The sequence below is a fragment of the Vanellus vanellus genome (genome assembly GCF_965231255.1).
Source record: "Vanellus vanellus genome assembly, chromosome: 2".
Taxonomy (NCBI): Eukaryota; Metazoa; Chordata; class Aves; order Charadriiformes; family Charadriidae; genus Vanellus; species Vanellus vanellus.
In genome coordinates this window covers 3558551-3566062 of record NC_138906.1, presented here as the reverse complement: position 1 = coordinate 3566062, position 7512 = coordinate 3558551, and the positions used below count along the sequence as shown (strand labels likewise).

Sequence of the window (7512 nt, the reverse complement as noted above, 5' to 3'; positions counted from 1 at the left end):
TTTTTCAAGTGTCTCTCTTCTCACCAGCTGCTTTCGGGGAGGAATGAGCTGGGAAACAGCCTGGCTGACCGTGCAGGGGGGACGCGTTCCCAGAAGGGGCTTTTTTCAAGAGGGAATTAGTTCATAAGATGCTCCGGGGTTGGAGGAGGATGGAGAAGGGAGGCATCACCGCGGCGCTTGCTCCTGCGGCTGCTGCCACCCTTGGCGCGGTCACAAGCCAAACCTTCCACCCAAATTTGAGCTTTTCGAACAGATTTTGGGGGAGGAAAACACCCTCAACTAGAAACAGTTTAGGGAAATCCTTTTGTAGGCGCCCAGCTTGAAAACAACCTTAAATGTCCCTGGCCCAGGGAAGGGGGGTTGGAACTTCGTGATCTTCCAGGTCCCTTCCAACCTAAACCATTCTGTGATTCTAAATACGCTTCTAAAAAAAACTTCAGCCTCGCTCTGTTTCGGACGCGGAGCGAAGTCTCATTCGGCCTCGTTTAAAACAGCTTCAAGCGAAACTCCGGATCCAAATGTTACGGGATTGCCCGGACCCCGAGTGGAGTTGGTTTTCTGTAGCTTAAGCACTTACTCAATACAAAACATCTTATAGGCATAAAGAGATGACAATTTTCACGGCTCACAATGTTGGCTTTATATGTATTAGATATGATATATAAAATATATGCTATATATAATATATACAGTACAATATATATAAAATATATTATGAGTATCAATGAGAGGGACATGCCCCCACCCCCCGCATGAGGAACAGAGCGTCCTTTTGTCCCCAAATCCACATTTTCTCCCAATCAGCGATACCCCCCAGAGTCACCTCTCAGTACGGAGGCGATTCGGCGAGCCGTACCTTTCACAGCCAGGAAAAAAAAAAAACGGTGCGTCTGAGCCGCGGGTCTTCACCGCATAACCGGAGACCTTCGGGGGCAGCAGGAGGCGGGGGGGGGAAAGCCCTGCAGCACGACCGACCGCAGCCCCTGCAACAAAGCCAAGGAGGAGGCGATTATTCCCGGGCATCTCTCTGCCAGGCACAATACGGCAGCGTTTCAGTGCCCACCCTCAATGCTGTCATTGTCCCCTCCGGAGCAGCGGCATAGGGTGAAGCTTCTGCTCCTCTGCAAACTCCCAAAGGCTCCATCCTACCGCTGGAGAGGACCGGGAGACTTTGTTTTCCTCCTAGGGTGGGACAAAAGACCTAGGGATAGGGCAGAGCTCGGTTTTGCCTTCCTGGTACGCTATTGCCTGGTGTGAGGTTCCTACGAGAGAGGAAGGAAATAGGATCGTAGATAAAACGCATCAATGGTACAGAGGTGATGGGAAGATTGGTTTGAGAACGGGCGTTAACAGCTCACCGATAAAAGAGAGGGATGCTCTGGGGGGGTATTTTGTAGGGATCCTTCCAGGGACTTGGCATCTGGATGCTGCATCCCGTGGAGGAGCACACCGAGGAGCTGGAGAGGATCGGGTGGTGGCCACCAAGATGGTCAGGGCTGGAGGATGGGAGGCAAGAGGAGAGGCTGAGCTGGGTCTGATCAGGCTGGAGAGAGCAAGGGAGAACTTAATGATAAATGTAATTATTAAATGGGAAGATGGAGAGAAAACAGAGCCAAACTCTTCTCAAGGGCACCCCGGGACCGGAGCGGCAGCAAGTTTGCTGCACCAAGACGATGTGAAAGCACGAAGGAAGATCCTGCCTGCAAGAAGACCGGTGAAATGTCTTCCCTATGACCACGGTGGATAGGACAAGGGCAGTCAGGTTGGATTTCAGCAAGAAAAACAGCAAAAGAGCCCAGAGATGCTACCACAGCGGTGCCGTCTGCTTTCTTTTTGCTCCTGGTGTCTGCGGGTCCTAAAGCCGATGGAGCGAAGCTGCAGTGCGACGGCCCCGTGAGCGGCAGCGCCCATGCGCTGAGGGCAGATGGGGTGAAAAAACTGCAGTGCCTTCAAAATATATATATATATATATAAACAAATTAAACCGTGGAAAAGCTGCTGTGCTGGAGCTGGGCTGCTGCCCGGGGCCGCGGGCAGGGGCGGGGGGTGCGGGCGGCACTCAGGAGCCCCGGGCCAGGAGGAGGGAGCAGGAGGGATGTTCAGCCCTGGTTTGAAGCCACGAGGATGTCTGCACTGGCCGAGATGACTGTCGGCGCTATGGCTTGCTGGCCCCTGCAGGTCAAGCTACCGTAATAATTAGCAATCAGATGCAAATCGATGAAACATGTGAGATCCTCCTCTTCGCTCAGGGGAATGGCCTGACGAGGTCTCTCACCCCACCGGCGTGGGCAGTGACACCAGTGTCCCCTCTCCACTTGGATGTGGGTGTTGGTTTCTCTCTCCGGTCCACGCCACCGTGTGCAGGAGGCATCTGTGGGACCACCACCACGAGTGGGGATGCAGCTTGAGTATCAAGCTCAAGGTAGATGGGAACAGTCTTTTTCCAGTGGTGCCCAGTGACAGGACAAGAGGGAAAGGGCACAAACTTGACCATAAGAAGTTCTATCTAAACATGAGGAGGAACTCCTTTCCTGTGAGGGTGGCAGAGCAGTGGTACAGCTGCCCAGAGAGGGGGGGGGGGGTGTCTCCCACTCTGGAGCCATTCCAAACCCACCTGGACGTGTCCTGTGCCACTGCTGTAGGTGCCCCTGCTCTGGCAGGGGATGGACTGGGTGAGCTCCAGAGGTCCTTTCCAACCCTCACCCATCCCCTCTGGGATTCTATCCTGCACTTCCAGCCAGGAAAAATTATTTATTATTTAAAAAGTCTTGCAAACAGGAGCAGCAACCCCCGGTGCTTCAAAGGAATATCTGTAAATTAATGCTGGACTGATGGCTTGGCCACTGTGGGGCTGATGGCACGGGGACAGCCGCCCCGTTCTTCCCTGCACCCGCTGGTCCTGGCACCCAGGGGTCTCCTCCCCACGTGGTTTCGCTAAAATAATCCCCTCTCCGGGGCAACGGAATAAAATACATAAATTCTTTGAGCTCAACCTGGGCACCGGCACTTTGCCTTTTCTGCCTCCCTTCTTTTTATCGCCTCCTCACGTCTCCGCCAGCCAGGACGGGGAAAGTAAAATCCAGGAAAACATCCCGTTCCTCCCTCCTTTCGTGCCTGGGAGAGAGACACCAGGCGTCGGGAGGGGGATGTATCCCCGATCTCACAAGCGTCCGGTTGTACCAGTTGCCGCCACGCACAATCTGAATTGCAGATGGCTTCTGGCTATTGACGGGGCTGGAGCCACGTCCCGGACAAGCGGAGTCACAGCTGCTGTTGTCGGAAAAAGCTGAGATTCCCCACTTTTTGTCCAGTTTTGGAGCCTGGGAGCAGGGCTGAGCTTGAGGAAAAAGGGGAGCGTGGTGTCGATGCCGGCGTTTCGCCCCGGCCAGCGCTCCTTGCCGTGCGTGCCACCCCATCCGGGGTTATGGATTGGCGTCCCGCGCTCTCCAGGGATGACACAGTTGCACATCCAGTCGATGAGGCTGACCCAAATAAAGCACCCAGCAAGGCAGGCGTGTCCCGACTCCCGGTCTGGCTGCCAGGGCGGCTCTTATCCTCATGGAGCTGATGGACCTGGAGACGGCATGGCTCCTACAAACATCGCGTGCTGACGGGATGCTCCCCAATACCCTCGATCCTCCCCCATGACTTTCTTCCCAGCAGCAGCGAGGTCAGGAAAAACAAACTCTGGAGGAGCGATGTCTTGGCTGAGGGGTGCCAGCGTGAATCGGGTCCCACTGGGGTCAATTAGCCCCACTGAGGGTTATTAGCTGTTTTATGGGACCTACCTGTTGTCGGTGTTGGTGGTGCCGGTGGGTGTCTCAGTGCGATGCAGCAGCAGCTGACACGTGGCGGTCACCTCACTGTCCTGCAGGAGAGCACAAAAAGAGCATCAGCATCCCCAGGCAGGGACCCCATCACCCGGTGTAAGACCAGTCTCAGCTGTAGCCCCCTAAAAAAGGAAGCCCCCACTCCGGCATGGCTGGATTCTTCATCTGGGAAAAGCCATCCCCAGCCCACCCGAGCCCAACCCCCTCCTGCTCCCACAGTCACAACTCCTCATCCTCTCCAGCGCAAAGTCAGCCGGATTCGGGTGACTCGTGCGACGGCGGAGGATTTTCCACCGCAGCGGGTTGGGAAACGCCGGCAGGTCATACCCCGCGACTCCGCTATGGAGGGGTGACCTCGGGGAGAGGGATGACACCCCAAACTCCCTGCAGGAAGGCTCCCGGCTCCTGTTTGAGGCCACGCAGGCTGCCGGAGGTTTGCTGCATACCGATGGAAATGCAGGCACTGGATATAGCAGGGGAAAAAAAAAAAAAAAAAAAAAAAAAAAGGGAGGTTTTGCCAGAACTGGTGGCCTCAGACCCCCCAGCCATGCCGGGGCCAGGCAGCACTAACCCCATCTATGATTCCATGTGCCGAAACGGAACTCTCTGCAAGATCCTAAATGCCCGTGAGGAGCCCAGGCTGGCTTGCAATAAGGTTTTTCTCCCCCAATAACTACTTCTGCCAGCACCGTAGCCACAGCCCGACCCACCACACGCCATTCCCGTGCACTGACGTGACCACATCCCATCACACCTTCGCACCCGGGACGCTAAATCCCAGCGCTGGCGATCGGCAGCACGCACACAGACCGAGCCGGACACCGACAGGCAAGCAAGAAAACCGCGGTTATTCCTACTAATTCCCCCCCCCTCCTCGTTGCTAATTTTATATGCCGGATGCCCAATTATTTCCCAGGCCAGCTCTGCCCCGTGGTGCCTTTTTGCAACAGCGTGGAAGGAAGCTTGAAAAAATCAGGGCTGCCTCCAAACGCACTGAGATGCCAAGAAAAGCCACGGCAAGGACAAGTCTCTGGACCGTGGCAACATCGGGGGTGGAGGGAGCGTGATGCTGGAATGAGCCACGGGTGGATGGGCTTTGGGCTAATTTTGACAGCCTGAAGCTATCCCGGAGTGTGGCTCCAGCCTTTCTTGGCTTCCCCCAGGATGATTTGAGCTCCCTCCCAGGATGATTTGGGCACTGGCTTCGGGGATTGCCTGCCCTCAGGCATCCCTGCATGATGTCCTGCCCAGGCAGCATCTCGGTGCCGTCGGGTCAGAGCAGAGGTCACCTCCACGTCTAAAGCCACCTGGAAGGGGTATTTCTATTGCCAAAGACTTTGGATGGGCAGGAGGGTGGGAGAAGTGATCAACTCCTGCCCCAAAAGCGGTGTGTCAGCTCGGATTCAGCAAAACCCGCATGAGTAAGACTGCAAAGCAACTGCTTTGAAGCAAAAGTGCTATGGGGATTTATTATTTTTTTTTTTTTTGGTATCAGCTCCAAAATATCCTCAGCCCCACCCGGGTAGAGCCCCCGGAGCAGGTTTTATCCCAGCTTTTTCCCAGCGTGGTTCCTCATACCACCCCACGCACCCCTCTCGTGCGGATGAGCCTTCCTCCCCCCGCCAGCATCCTCCTCCTGCAGTGGGGATGTAGGATGAGGTGCTGCCACGGCTTCCCAAAGCGTCTCACAGCGGAGCTAAAAAAAGCTGAAAGCTGTCCAATTTTATCCCAGTCTGACGGAACAGTGAATATATACCTACAAAAAACACCCTTTTTCTGACATTTCTGCGAGCAACCCCAGAGCAAGCCCATTCTTTCACCTGGGCATACCCTGAGATGGAGCCACAGACACCTCAGCCAGAGTCACAGCCATGCTCAGGGGGAGAAATCCATCCCTGTGGTCCCACGGGGCCAGGTGACGAGTTGGTTTTTTTTTTAATGGCTGTTGGGACAGCTAAAAATAAACCCACATTTGACAGCATTAGCTTCCTCTTATCCTTCACCTCGCCCACCTTTACCCCCCAAAATGCCCCAAACCTGTTGGTTGGTGTGTTCAGCATCTTCCTGCCGGGAAGATCTCTCAGGTGGGAAATAAGGTCCTGCCGGAGCAGCATCTTTAATGACAGACTCCCCCGGCAGGGAGACTCCCATACCCTCTACTTTGATTCCCCAATCTCAGCCTCAGCCCCACGCTGAGCACCGGGAGCCGCCGTTTGTGGTTGTGTAGGACCCTGAATTTGGCGACTGCCGTAACCGCGATGCTCAGAATGGTCCTCACCCACCCCAGGGATGGCTGCATCCCCAATGAGCCGGTACCAAAAATACGGATCCAGAAAGGTATTTGTGTTTGCAAATGCAATTAATAATTGCATCCCATTTTGAGGAGGCAGAAATTAAACCTATTTCAACAGGAACCTTTGCCCACCCCATTATGAGATTCAACATGCGGCCCCTCCAAAACACCCAACACAGAGAGGGGCACTGCTGGCAGCACCCGAAAATGACTCGCGAGAGATGCTCAACAGCCGTATCGTCCCCTCAGCGACCAGCCCGGCTCCAGCAACCCGCTCCCAGTCCCTCCGCCACCCATCGCTGTCCCGACGGCCACCCCGTCACCTCGCATCAGTGCCGGGCATCCAGGCGGTCGCTGCTTCGCTCTGTCAGACACAGCGGCAGCCGCTAAAAGCAGGTCACCCGATACAGGGGGGGGTTATTTAGGGCTTCCCCACCCCGTTGTCACCAGGGAAGTGGGACACAAGTGATCTAAATTACTTCCCCCCACCCCCCCCATTTTCCAAGCATTAGCAGTGCAGCTGTACGGCTGAAGCATCGTCCCTCCCTGTTCCTGGGTACCACTCACCTCTCCCGGCAGGAGACCCGAAGGCAGGGCTCGGGGCTGGCAGCCGCGCAGCGCTGGGGACGTTGGCAGGAGGTCTGAGCAGGCAGCGGTTGGGCATTTCCATCTGGTGACAGCACCGCAGGTCCCCACGCAGTGGCCGGAGACCACCGGACTGAGGCCAGCGCTGTGTCCTACACCTCAGCGTTTTGCCGCTCGGCAGCGCGGGTCCCCCCTGCACTTTCCTGCTGTCATTTCTGCCATCTAGAGGGGATGTTTCCCCACTGCAAATGCGTCCCTCAAAACTATCACAAAATCCCACGATTCAGAAAAATATCACAGCCGGTCGCTGGCCACCACAGGAAGAGCCCGGCCACCACCGCAATTCACACCGTCAGGACGGGGAAAGCCAGATGCTGTGAAGCAGGTACACCCCCCGAAAATTTTGGGGGAGCATTTCCCTGCTTGTTTAACCAAAGCTGGAACCTCGCTACATAAAATTCACAACAACAGAAAGGATTTTGGAGTCTAACCTAGGAATGATATATTTAAAACAGCCCAAGAGAGGTAAACGATCAAAATGATCATCTTTCTGAATGCAAGTGAGGTACTAAAAGGGTCACCCAAGGTCTGGTTCTGCTTACCGGCATCCACAACGTGGAGGATGGAGTTTGGTAAATTAGGAGGCGACCTGGATTGAAAGGAACCGCAGGCATGCTGGAGCAGAGCAGCTGGATAAACTGGAGAGACGGGATATGAAGAGGATGAAACCAAAGGGTTGAGCTTAAGTTCCAAGCCTGCCCTGGTAAGACGTGGTTTTGGAGAGAAGATATCATGGCCTGGCAC

General features: G+C 55.1%; 1 long non-coding RNA gene across 1 annotated transcript; it reads right to left on the bottom strand.

The window, feature by feature from the left end:
* Positions 1 to 924: 924 nt before the first annotated feature.
* Positions 925 to 5726, bottom strand: LOC309686761. The gene is made up of 3 exons (XR_014270579.1): positions 5661 to 5726; positions 3789 to 3868; positions 925 to 983 (listed from the first exon to the last, which is right to left on the bottom strand). It is a non-coding gene; the product is annotated as an uncharacterized lncRNA (long non-coding RNA).
* Positions 5727 to 7512: the final 1786 nt, after the last annotated feature.